This window comes from Tachypleus tridentatus, chromosome 8 (assembly GCF_004210375.1).
Source record: "Tachypleus tridentatus isolate NWPU-2018 chromosome 8, ASM421037v1, whole genome shotgun sequence".
NCBI lineage: Eukaryota > Metazoa > Arthropoda > Merostomata > Xiphosura > Limulidae > Tachypleus > Tachypleus tridentatus.
Window position 1 is genome coordinate 39037486 of NC_134832.1, and position 14296 is coordinate 39051781.

The 14296-nt window shown below is 33.0% G+C and overlaps 1 long non-coding RNA gene across 1 annotated transcript in view; it reads right to left on the bottom strand.

Annotated features, from left to right (window-relative positions):
- Positions 1–3380: 3380 nt before the first annotated feature.
- LOC143222213 (uncharacterized) overlaps positions 3381–14296 on the bottom strand; it is a 31627-nt gene continuing 20711 nt past the window's right edge. The window contains exon 3 of the long non-coding RNA XR_013012100.1: positions 3381–4253. This is a non-coding gene — a long non-coding RNA (uncharacterized LOC143222213). The remainder of the gene's footprint in view (positions 4254–14296) is intronic.

Consider the following 14296-nt stretch of genomic DNA (forward strand, 5'->3'; position numbering starts at 1 on the left):
TAACAAAGCCATCAAATTTAGGAACCAGTACACAAAATGAAGGCCCAATACTTTTACTGGGTTCTTATTAATGCTGTTTTCCAGCATATAAGATATTTCTTTACGCACTTCATCAACCCAAATTGGATTAACACGACAGGGATGTTGTTTCGCAAAAGAAGCATTACCTCTACCTACATCATGAACAGCAATATTGGATTGATTAGGAACGTCTGGAAATATATATTCATGTTCAATCAATAAATTAACAAGTTCATTTTTCTTTCCGGTAGAAAAGTGATCGAGTTTAAAATCAAGATTAGCCAAAATGTCAAAATTACTCAGTTTGATGTTGCCTTAATCTTCAGTATTTTCAAACTTACGGGTATCTAAGTCATCAGTATCAATAGAACACTCAATGGCTAAATATTTTTGATGCATCTCGGATGTGATAGGGCTTCAACATATTGATATGACACAGGTATATAGCCCTTCGACGATCAGGTGTTTTTTACAGCATAGTCTGTCTTAGTGAGTTTCCAAACAACCTTGTAGGAGCCATGGTACCTAGTTTTGAGTGGAAGTCCCATAGTGTGTAACAATAGTAAGATTATGTCACCAGAACAGGACTTACGCTCTTAAACCTTGCAGTCATAAAATTTTTTAAATCTAGCTGGAGGTTACTACAAATTATCTCGAGCCAATTCACAAGTACCTAACAGGCTAGACTGAAACTTGGAAACATAATCCAGTAAGTGTATTTTATTCGGGTAACCTTAAAACCATTATTCCTTCAACAATTTCAAAGGGCCACGCATTGGATGGCCAAATACCAATTCGAACGAGATAAATCTTAACGACTACTGAAATGAGGCATGAACAGCAAATAATAATAAATTAAATTCTTCATCTCAATCTTTCTCATTATCGATACAGTAAGTCTGCATTGTATTATTCAAGGTAGAATGGAATCTCTCAGCAGGAGATTCAGAATGGTATGCACTACATTTAATCTCTTTAACACCAAGCTGGTAAGCATTTTCTTGAAACAACCCAGACATAAAATTTAATTCCTAATCAGATTGAATTTCTTTAGGCAACCCAACAAAAGTAAAGAAATTAATCAAAGCCTTAGATGGAAATTTTTGTTAAAGGCCGAACATAATCGATAATCCCACGACTGAAGGGTTCTTCAAAAGTCGTGTTAAGTTTCAAAAAAGCAGCTGAAATTTCTCAGGAGCACACAATTTTTGAAAAGTACCTATTTGGAACTTCCTCTGGTTTATTTTTTGGAAGCGCATATTTAACTAGTGATAAGATCTGCAGATTATTTTCTTATTCGGCGATCATTTTACTTCTAGTAAATGGAACCTCGCCAGGTGAACGAGATTCCTCACGTCCATCATTACCACTCACTGAAGAATAGCTGGTAGGATCCAAAAATTATCGGGAACAAATTCATAATATCTTCCTCTGAATACATGTTTATCATTTGTTTTGGCTTAATTTATTAGCCTCAACTTGAGTCACAGCAAATGAGGGAAACACATTTCTGTTCTGTATTTTCCTTTGGATTCTCCTCAACAACAGCACCATCCTTAGATGAAATGGTGATCAACTCGCTAACCATTTTGAGTTTAGCAACAACTTTTCTCCAGCTAAATCGTTTCCCAACAATAATGATACACCCTTAATTGGCAGAGTAAATCTTACTCTAACCACAACTGGTTTCGAAACATTAACAAAGCCACCTTCAATACTATCAGCAAAAAAGACTTACCAGTGGCAGAACTTCTAACAACAATGACTGAGTCACCCCAGTATTGCATAGAATACGTATGGGTACGGGGTTAGCAGTGTAATTTGTCAAAGACACAGAACCGTTAAACACAAATAGTCTAAGTTCCTCCGTAGCTACATCAGCATTTCTATCAGAGGCTAAATCAACAACGTCTGGTGATGTGGTGAAACTATGCCCATATGTGGATACCAACACCCTGGGTGTTGTCTCCTTTTCTTTTTCCCTTTTCAAACTCCAACAATCGGACATAACATGACCAGGTCTTTTTATAAAAATAGCAAGAAGGCCTTGATTACTTTAACGAAGCTTTATCCTGACTGTCTGAATGCTTTGAACTAAAAAGATATGGATTTTTAGAAGAAAAATTCAACTTAAGTGGATTGAACAGGTACAGATTTTTGCTGAGAATTTCTTTTATAAAAAGTTGTTTAATGTGTTAAAGTTTAATCATCAGAAAAAACAGCTGCTTCCTGAAGTGTTTCAACTTTCTTTTCGTCCAAATACATTTTGAGGTCTTCATTTCCAAAGCATTTAAATTCTTCAATTATACATAATTATCTTAGTTTGTCGAAACTGTTGCCAATATGCATAGAATTACACCATTGATCAAAACAAACCTCATTCTCATGAAAATATCCGATATAAGTTTGATTATCATGCTTGCAATAACCTCAAAACCTTTGGCGATAAGCCTCTCGTACTAACTCGTTTGGTTTGACAATAGCTGATTTAATCTTATCATAATCTATAGAACCTTCTAGAGAGAGTGTATTGTATAAGTTTCTCGTGCTATATCATTTAGGATACTCTGTAATAATAATAACCATCTTTCGCTGAGATATTCTATGGTTTGGGCAACCTTCTCAAAATGTGGGAAATATTTATCAACGTCAGTTTCATTTAATGGTGGTACCTTAGTGTATCAATTGAGTTAAAAATTGTTATTTTGCCTTTGTTGATTGGAGTTGAGACTAATTTCCATTTTCTTCAGCGTAATTTACTCTCGGCTTTGATACGTGCTTGCTCTTGCTCTTTTTCGACTTCAAAGCGGGCTTGTTTAGCCTCAAGACGTTTATTTTCTCTTTCATCTTTGATATGGGCTTGTTCAAGCTCGATTTGTATGGGTTTTAACTGGATTTCTAATTTATCTTTATTACTCAACTTTAGTTGGCTAGTGAAGACACTAGAGAATTCTCGTCACCAAGAATTTGAACTAAATGCTTTTTAGTTCGTTTTTCTCATTGATTTCTTAACTTTAAATTATAAAACTTTGGCAAATTCGGGCAATTCACTTTTGCCATGTCTTTCTAGTTGTTAAAGAAAAGGAAGTTCAAGAAACTTTGATAATCAGTGATGATCAAATCTTGTTGGCACTGATAAATATAAATTGAATTAACATTTGAATTTAGAATGAATTTTGTCTCTGATTCAGATCCTGGACGAGACCCCAATTTATTATGTTACGTATTACAATGTATCTCGGACAAGTCTTCGATTTATTATGCTATGTAAGTTACGTATTACGATTTCAAACAGCCCAAAATTTTAATTTTAATTTAGAATTTAATTAAATGGTGACATGTATCATTTTAATATTTGCCAACAAGTTTAATACATACAATTTTTTTTACTTAACACAAATATATTTTAATACACAATTTATAATGACGGTTATTACAAATAGATATTACAAATAATTACTTTTTAGCTTATGTAAAATATACAAGAAATAAACATATTTTTTTCAATACCAATACGACCTTTAAAGTATCTTATTTAGTATTCTACAAAACGTTAGGGTGAAATATACCAAGTTGTTCTTGTTGTAGGATAGCAAGTATGTGTGAGTGTGTTTTTATAGCAAAAACACATCATTCACATCGCATTATATGTTGTCTCCACTGAGGAGAATCAAACCTCTGATTTTAACGCTGTAAATCTGAAGCCTTTTCACTATCCCACTGGGTGACAGGTTGGCATGAGAATAACAATAAACAAGAATTACAAAATGGCCGTTTTGAGCCGATTTTCTTTTTTTTGTAAGTCTAACATGCGTACATTTTTGTATCTGTGCACAACTTTAGGAGTCAATAATAAAGTATTGTTTGATCTGAATCTTTATTGTTCAGGTAGTTTTTGCCCGAACGTATTACTAGTGTTTTGTGAAATTCCTTGTGTTCTCTCTTATTATTAAGAGAGAAACAGTTCTAAAACACATGGATTGCAATAAGATGGAAGAATTGTTCTTAAATATTTAAGCCACACAGTTCTTGAATAAAAAAACTAAACTTTAGTAAAAACGACCACATAATGCATCATTCTGAATAACAAACTGATTGTTTTTTTTAAGCAAAACCACAATAGATTATCTCCTTTGTCCAGCGAAGAGAATGGAACTCGGTATTTTAGCGTTGTAAGTCCGTAGACTTACTACTGTTCCAGGAGGGCAAAAGAGCCTGAGTAGCTGAGGTCACTAAAATACAAGTTAGGAAAAAAGTAAATAAACAAAGATTAAAAGGTAGGAGTGTACATCAGCATTCGGGGGAGGGGATCACATAATATAAAAGGGAAAAATCTGTAATTACTGGTTGAAACACTAGAACATTAAGAACAGTATATCTGTAATAAACAAATAACTCCATATAAAATCTAAAAAAATAATCTATTCTTCAAAAAATATATAATAATGTAACTATAAAGCACTTAATAAATAAATAATAAATATATATATATGTCTGACTCGTAGAAGTGTTCATATAGAAGATGAAAAAAGAGAAAGACTAAACTACACTGAAAAACTAGTGTACTAAGTCTAATATCAAGAGGTTTAGTTGGAATAAAGTGTGTTTTGTTTATTCTTTTGAATTTCGCAGAAAGCTCCTCGAGGGCTATCTGTGCTAGCAGTACCTAATTTAGCAGTGCAAGACTAGAAGGAAGGCAGTTAGTCATCACCACCCACCGACAACTCTTGGGCTACTGTTTTACCAACAAATAGTGGGATTAACCGTAACATTATAATGGTCCCACGGAGAAAGGGCGAGCATGTTTGGTAGAACGGGGATTCGAACCCGCGACCCTCGGATTACGTGTCAAGCGCCTTAATCCACTTGGCCATGCTGGGCCAACTAGATTTTAACTAGAAATTATTAGATTTTATTTATCTTTGTAACGACGCTTGTACATGCTTTTATTTTATTTGTAGTTGAACACAAAGCTATACAATGGGCTATCTGTACTCTGCCTATCATAAGTATCAAAACCCAGTTTAGAGCGTTGTAAGTCAACAGACATATCGCCGTGCCACATGTGGAAACAAACCAAAGATTTACGATGAATAATCTTTCAATGTTAACAAATAGAAATCAGTTACTATCATTCTATTATTTACAATTTATTTATTGAAGAGAAAAAACAACTACAGTGAAACCACATTGACAGTCGGCATCACGTTGAAGCTGTATTTTATTACGATCCTTGACCTTATATAACCGTCACCAAAAAGCAACAAGAAGACCTTGTATAGTCACCACCAAAAAGTGATAAAGATACCATGTATAATTACTTGTTTTACTATTAAAATAAAAAAAAATACTGGTGCATCATACAGGCTATTTGCTTCATTTTGTAATTTCTAAAAATTATTCATTATGTTAATGACAAATTGACCATTTAGTTGCATTTACTCAGAGTGGATAATTCTTATATTAGTATCGCTGTCTTTTTTCTTAATTATGTCCAATACGACGTGGTCCAGCGGTTAAAAGGCCGGTCTGCCTTACTACGAACTTTATTTCTTGTCCCGTTACGGAAAAAAAAACAAACAAAAAACTGTGGGTCTGTTATAAAAGTGACACTCAAAGTATCGGATAAAATAAAAGTAGCCTAAGTGCTGGAACTTGATGCTGTTGCTAACTGACATTTATTTAGTTACTTACACATAGGTATACTTACAGATAGGTATAGAACAGCTTTCCGCAAATATCCGAAACGCAAACCAATATGTGTATACAGATAATTGTAAAGGGAATCTTTACTTTTAAAAACATTGTGTGATAGGATTTGCGCTACAGTCAAAAAGGCTTTGATTACGGACAGAAAATTAAGATATTAATAAAGACATATGTGGGTGTGTTTACCTTATCGGAAAGCCACTGCGAGCTATCTGCTATGTCTTCCGAAGGAATCGACCCCCTGATTTTAGCGTTGTAAATCCAGAGACTTACCGCTGTCCCAGCGGGTGATCATATATAAGACAAAAGTAACTGATTCATAATTCAGACGCCCGGCATTCGACTCGTAATCCGAGGGTCATGGGTTCGGATTCACCAAACATGCTCGCTCTCTCAACCATGGGGACGTTATAATGTGCGATCAATCGCACTATTCGTTGGTAAAAGAGTAGCTCAAGTGTTGGCGGTGAGTGGTGGTGACTAGCTGCCTTCCCTCTAGTCTTAGATTGCTAAATTAGGGATGGACAGCGCAGATAGCCCTCGTGTAGCTTTGCGCGAAATACAAACATAATTCAGTAGGTCACAGAAATTCTACCGCCACCTCTTGAGTGATTCATTAACTAGATATTTGTCATATTCAAATCTCAAAGGCAGCATATTGCTCATCAAATATTCTACCAACTGAATACCGAGAACAATCGGTATTATTGAGCTGAGGTTCATGTTAAAAACTGAAGTTTTTCTTGTGGGCTAACTTGAACACAAAAAAGTGGTTATTAAATACGCATACAAGTACGTTAGAAATTCATAATAAAAATACACTTAGTTCTCACACAATTTAAGTTTGATTTTTCATCGAATTTGCAATATTTTACACATATTTACGTCTAAATTTTATAGTAAAAGAATAAAGTAAAAATTATTTTCTACAAACTAATAACATCATACTTTTATCCTTTGGTGTATCTAAACGAGAAAAAAATGCATTAAAAAAATTTAAAACTTTGGTAACCTCCTTTGCTAAAGGGAACCCGACATACACAATTATTTAATACAGTATTTTAAACCTAAATGCAAACTTATAAGATTTGCGAGTTAAACAACCAGACTGAGATACTCTTAAGAGCTAGACGTATATAACCATCTTTAATTTAGAACTGTTGACCATAAGAGGGCAACGAACCAACACCTGTCGTCTATGTCTTCACATGTGTGATTGACAAAACATAACGTTCTCACTGCTCAAAGGGCAGAGTGTATTCAGCGAAATACTGGGCATAATGCAGCCTAATATGACATTCAGCCAACACTTAGGTCTCAAAACGAGTCATAAATTCGACATATATGTGAAATGTATTCAACTTTTTGTTAAGAAGAAACAGTTTCGTGGAGAAAAGAGTCATGTGGAATCTTAAGGTTCACACAAATATTAATGCAAGTTGCTCCTTTCTCTAAACAGCCCCCCCAGTGGCTTAGCGGTATGTTTGCGGCCTTATAACGCTAAAAACCGGGTTTCGATACCCGTGGTGGGCAGAGCACAGATAGCTCATTGTGTAGCTTTGTGCTTAATTCACAACAACAACAATCCTCTAAATAGTAGTTAGACCATAGATTCAAGTGGCCTGAAATTACGTTTTTATCAATTCCACTGAACGACAACAAGCATTAAAGTAATATACTGAACTTAAGTGATTTATGTTCATTCATAATAACAAGTCACAAACTCCAGTTGTTTTAAATAAACTTACAATGATAATAAAAACAGCTTGGATAATTACAAAAATTTCGAACATATCTATTCCTCTGTTCCTTCTTCAGGAACACCAGAAGAAGAAGAGCCCAATCTACAAAAGTTTTCGTGCATCTCGGCCATCTCCAATAAACGTATAAAATTATAAAAAATAAACTTAGACTTTGAATTTGAAATAATAATAATAAACATTGAATATTGGACCTAGTTTTGTTTAATATTGGATGTAACCCATCTGATAACTGTTCGAAATTTAGTGAAATGAAAGTTCTCTTAAATAGCAGATTTAGTAAAAATGAGAGGTACATATACTTACTGAAGTATGACTTAGTAACATAAATATTAGTTGTCATTATCACTCTGCTAAGTGTAATGAAATAAAATTCGTCCATGATAGCGAAACCATGTTTGATAAATTTTAGCATTCTCCACTATTACAGGATCAAACTTAGTAAAATTACAACTACTTTTAATAACTGGATAAAGTCTGTTACATTTTAAGGTGATATCATTAGAAGAAGAAATATGTACATATATACAATAGCAAAAAAATTACACAATGTAACATTTTTACTTTTCATTGTTCCTGGACAGAAAGTGTTATTTCCCAATTGCAATAATTACAACTTACAATAACTTTCAAAACCTTTTTAAAATATTGTAGAACTTACAAAAAATTTCTAGAATGTTATAGAACTTATGAGAATTTTCAAGAACCTTTTAAAATTTTCTAAAACTTTCCACAGTAATATATATATAGGAGCTCACCACTCATCACTTCAGTTTAGTTATAGCTACCTAAGTGAACGCATAGACCTATCTGATTTTATCAGGGATGGCATCAAAAAGCTGCAAGCATTCTCCAGACGCATTCTGCTATGTTTGTGGCCAATTTATCAAAACAAGAGTAAAAAGTACTCTGTGACAGCATCTGCTAAAATGTGTGAAGCCAACAAAGCATATTTCGGCATGCTTGTCGGGGATCAAGAAAATCCCTGAGTACCTCATTTTACCTGCGGGCACTGCCAAAAAAAAATCTAGAAGGTAAGACAGACAATTTTTACTTGCTTGAATAGTAAGATTTTATATTATACAAATTTTAGACCTTTTTGAAATTTAAATATCTTTTTTCCAATAGTATAGAAAAATATCACATAAAATATTTTGCATGAATCTCTTACACATTAGTTGTGGATGAAATAAAATTATTCTTCATAATAACAATTTTATTTTGCTCTTTTGCAGGATGGTACAGAGGGAAAAGAGAGCCATGAAGTTCGCTATTCCCAGAATTTGGGTGAACTCACTGACCACTCAAGCATTTGCTACTTCTGCATGGTGGACCCTTCCAAACATCGGGCTGACAAGAATGCATCTGCTATCATGTATCCCGACCTTACAGCATTCATCGCCCCAATGCCATACTGCCCTGAGCTCCCAGTACCCACTCCGTCAGAGAGAGAAAGCAGCCATCTCGAAAAACTACTCACTTCTAAACACATTTGTTCATTTTTGTATAGCTTTAGTGTAAATACATGTGAATCTTGATTTATATGTTGTTTTATGCACACCTTATGTAAATGAAAATGTGCAAATTTACCCGTTTTTACATGGAAAATAGGTTAATTTCTAAATTTCATTACCCAGGTCATAAAAGCAAAGTTTGAAGGGAATAATGGCCATTTTATGTACTTTTACAACATAAGCAATTAAGAAATAACACATACCATTCAGGAACAAAATTTATGTTACATAGTGTTATCCGAATAAAAATAACAAATGAAACACTTTAATGTTTTAACATATTTTTCGCAGGTTTTCGTCGAGAGGGGTGGGAGCTCAGACAAATGATTCCTATGGTACTTATAAGTTCGTGTAGGTTTATAACACAACACATACTAATAGATTCGGAACTGAACTAATACGCAAAGATAAATAATCAATGGAGATTTTAGCAGTGGTTATTTTGTATAATAGCATACAATAGTCATACATCCATATATGTGCGTATGTATGTATTAATCTGCGAACAAGTGCTCTTAGATGAAATAATACGAACTAGAATATTGAGTTTTATGTTTGTTAGAATAAGTAAATAATGGCTATAACCACTAACATTAAGGTGCCTGCAATCTGCAGAAGAAAAATAGAAATTGTTATTTTTGCCTATTTGAAATGAGCTATTAACCACTACAAGGAAATTTTCTATGTATGAGTTGTTTGTTAATAGTTGAGCGGAAATGGGGTATTTGTGTTGTGCTAACTACGAATATCGAAACCCAGTTTCTAGAATTCTAGGTTTCACAGACATACAGCTGTCCCTCTGTGGTGTTTCATATATTATGGTTATAACAAACATATTTTAGTTGTGAGTCTTTACATTGGTCCACAGATTGAACGTTGAACATCTGTGTGTAAATAACTTGGACATATAGGATTCAAGCAAATTCACTTACTTTTAAACAAGTTTCGTAAATACATTTCATTCCTAGGCGACATGTAAGTAAACTTTCCCTGAAACAAAATACAAATGACCAGAAGACTGATTACTTAGGAAATATTTTTCGTTTACTGCACTGAGACGAGGTCACATTTTCAGGCTTGACCCCAAACCCCAAGATACTTGATCTAAAAATACAGAGTAAGATCACTTGTTTTTTTCTATACGTCAGGTAAAACATTGTACTGAAGTTCCTTCATTTTTTGCCAAAGTATCATGAAAAGGAATGCAAAGTGTTTGTTTGGTACAAACAATTACATTTCTAGACAAAATAAAAAAAAATTGAGCTTCAGATTCACCTTGAAAACAGTGCATACATACAGAAAAATATACGTAAGTTTCACAATCACACAGAAAAAGAGAAATTGTTAACACGTAACTTCAGACACACAAGCTGATTGGCTGCTTCAGATGATAGTGAGAGAGGTAGTGATGTTATAGTGCTAAAATATGGCATCATAGTGTTAACAGAGAGATGAAGTCGTAGTTTCACAAAGTGACATCAGAGGGCAGCTTAAAAAGGGTTTGTTGTTTTTGGAATTTCGCACAAAGCTACTCGAGGGTTATCTGTGCTAGCCGTCCCTAATTTAGCAGTGTAAGACTAGAGGGAAGGCAGCTAGTCATCACCACCCACCGCCAATTCTTGGGCTACTCTTTTACCAACGAATAGTGGGGTTGACCGTCACATTATACGCCCCTACGGCTGGGAGGGCGAGCATGTTTAGCGCGGCGCGGGCGCGAACCCGCGACCCTCGGATTACGAGTCACACGCCTTACGCGCTTGGCCATGCCAGGCCCGCTTACAAAGGGAACGGTGACGCTCGGGAAATGGCGTCACAAGTCACGTGCTAGGGGCAATTTGCTAAAGAAGAGAGTAGGACAATGAAGTCATCTATGATGGAACCATAGATACTGCACGAGTAAAACACCTGGCGATGGTGTATATCAGTATTATTGTTGTTGTTGTTTTGGAATTTCGCACAAAGCTACTCGAGGGCTATCTGTGCTAGCCGTCCCTAATTTAGCAGTGTAAAACTAGAGGGAAGGCAGCTAGTCATCACCACCCACCGCCAACTCTTGGGCTACTCTTTTACCAACAAATAGTGGGATTGACCGTCACATTATAACGCTCCCACGGCTGGGAGGGCGAGCATGTTTCGCGCGACTCGGCCTTAACGCGCTAGGCCATGCCAGGCCCATATATCAGTATATGTGAACATATGATTGTGTCTCCTAACAGGTTATTTAATACTTTACAAGTGAAACTGCTGCTTGAATAAAACAGTGAGTAACTGATTGTGTTATAATTAATAATTAATTTGAATGTGTTATAAAATATTTGAATACGTTCTAGGTACAGCCTTTATTTTAATGAAACATCTATTATAACATAGTCAATAATCTATATTACATACAAATTTAGTAACAATTTTAATTTTGAAAAGGGGAAATAGGGATCATCAAAAAAGTATAGAAACAAGTTGAATCAAAATTCAAATATTATATTCTCAAGTGTACAACTAGGAATTCTTAAAAAAAAAGTAAACAAACATTGTTATTTCCAGTGGAAGAATATTCATTTTGAAAAAGTTAAATATGCAAAAAGGTACATTTTCTGCAGTATTTTTAAATTAAGTGGATGAAAAAGTATATTATCCTTAAAGACTAACACAGACATAATTTTAAAAGAATGAAAGGTAGGTGGTTAAACACATTTATTTCAAATGTGAATAATCAGTTCACAAGGTCTGATTAAGTAGAAGGTATACAAGAAATGTATGCTAACTGAAATTTATATATTTACATATATTTACAAATTTTGAGAGAATATTACGAATCAATAAACCATATTTACTGATTTTATTTATGTTTAAATTATTTAAGGTATAGAGAACACAATGTTACTTTATTTAAGTATATCCTATAATAATAAACATCATACACTAAATGTGATGGATTTATAAAATGTGAAAGGATAGATGTGCTTTTTGTGTAGACTATATTTTTATATTAAAGTAATAACAACAAAATTAAAATATTTTTAATAATATTTTTATTCATAAGAACAACTGTTTACAAATATTTGTTTAATCATACATTACAGAACACGTTGTGATTATCAACACTACATAGCAAAATTGATACACTAATTACTTGTTATTGAACTTTGCATAATACAAGAATTGTACACAGTCTTAATTTGATTATAAACTATGTTCATTTATGTAAAATATATTTGTATATTACCTCATGCTTTGGTGAACTAATAAGTTTAAATGTTATAATATCTGAATGTATATAAAATGAAGATTTGAAAATTTAAAAAAGAAATCGAAATGGAATTTCTGATTTCTCAACAAACATTTAAACTAAAATATGTTTGAATTATTATAAAGTGTACTCTTAATAAAGTAAAATTATAATCTACAATTTCGAATTAATCTAAAGTCTCAACAACTTAAGTTAGAACAGTTTAAATATAATGTAATTATATACTCTGTATTTCAAATGGCTTTATCAACTTTTGTTTTTCTGATGTACTTTAATCATTTAGTCACTTCCTTTAGTAAAGGTATAAGCTTTAGGTTGTCAGCAGTCTTGAAGTTTATAAATTTAAATACAGTGATTAGGTTTTACCCTTATACCAAAGAATACACATGTCACTTTAGCTTCATCAGCTGTATTCAATCTGACATGCCAGATTGACATAGCAATAGGGATGAAAAGAGTCCACACTACTTGGATGTTTTATGTGTGAACATTTATAACATACTTTTAATGCTAATATCAGAAAGAAGAAGAAATGGTATTAGTTTTAGTAAAGATCTATCAGTATATGCCTAACGAGTTTCATACAAAAAGGTAAGAATATTAGTAACAATTTCTGTAATAGTTATTGTCAAACAGCTATTTGTGTAGATCCTTTAAAACTAAACTTTAGTGAAAGAATTATGCAGATTAATTTATAAAGCTAAACGTGAACCTTATGTTGTAAATTGTTTAGAGATATAAATAAGTAACTTTTTTAGAATAAATAAATGTAAAAGTATGTTATATGACATATTAATTATAAAAGTTAAAACTATAGAAGAAATGATTTAGCAATATTGAAGTGTTTTATACGTAAGAAGCAAATAATTGCAAAATATGTGTAATACAATGAAATATAGAAACAAAAACTAATTATATAATACAGTACTTTAAATGTGCATTATGTCAACACTCGGATCATAAAACACAGTTATCTATAGAATGATAATGTAACTATCTCATTTAAGTAATGATTTGTTCTAAAAAATAAAACACTAGATATCTTAACTATTGAAATATCCTGAAGACAGGAAATTCTGTATTACATGACATATCAATTACAGAGATGAAACTATAAACCTAATGAATTAACCAAGTGTTTTATACATAAAGAAATGGATATTTGTAAAAGTGTGTAAAGTAAAATATTAGATATGCTATAATTGTTTCATTCAAATAATGCATTTACCTATAAAGGGAAACAGTAGTTGTAACAAAAGTGTTTACTTGACATATGTATTACAGATTATCAGCTATGTTTTAACAGTTGTCTTATCAGAATAATGGTTTCTTTCTCGTATAGTATTCAAAACTTTTATGACACAGGCACGTTAATTATTGTCTAAAAAAAATTAGCTACACTAACTGTCTCGTTCAAATAATAATTTCGCTTGTAAAATATTATATAGCTTTCTAGAACATATAATTAAAAACAGAAGTGAAAATTACGATGTTGATGACATAATCATATGTAGAGGTGTGTATATAACTATTGACCTACTACACCTTCTGATTATTTCCTTGCTAACTATTTGCATGTTCAGTATAGATGATGTCCTTGCCCTACCTCCTTTTTTAGCACCATTCTTCTAACATTACACGCTCTGGTGTCACTGTGCTGTCCTAGCAACAACCCATCTCATGCCACTTTGTGGAATTATGACTTCTTAGTCTTTGTGACACAATGACGTTATCATCTCTATCTACCGCATTATCGCCTGAGGCAGCCAATTAGCACATGTAAATAAAGTAATGCGTTAACTACTAAGAGGTGTAGCTTTCACGTACATATAGAAAAAGAAACTTAGCTTTCACATACATAAAGAAAGTGACATATTTTTATTTTATTGTGCTAATAATACTGAACTAATTGTTTTAATAATGTTTATGGAAATATATAGATTTAAAAGACATCAATTATACATTATTCGCATAATATCACTGAATATTTATTTTATACTTTAAGTCAACCTTTTTACGTTAATTAAATATTCATGACAGACTCC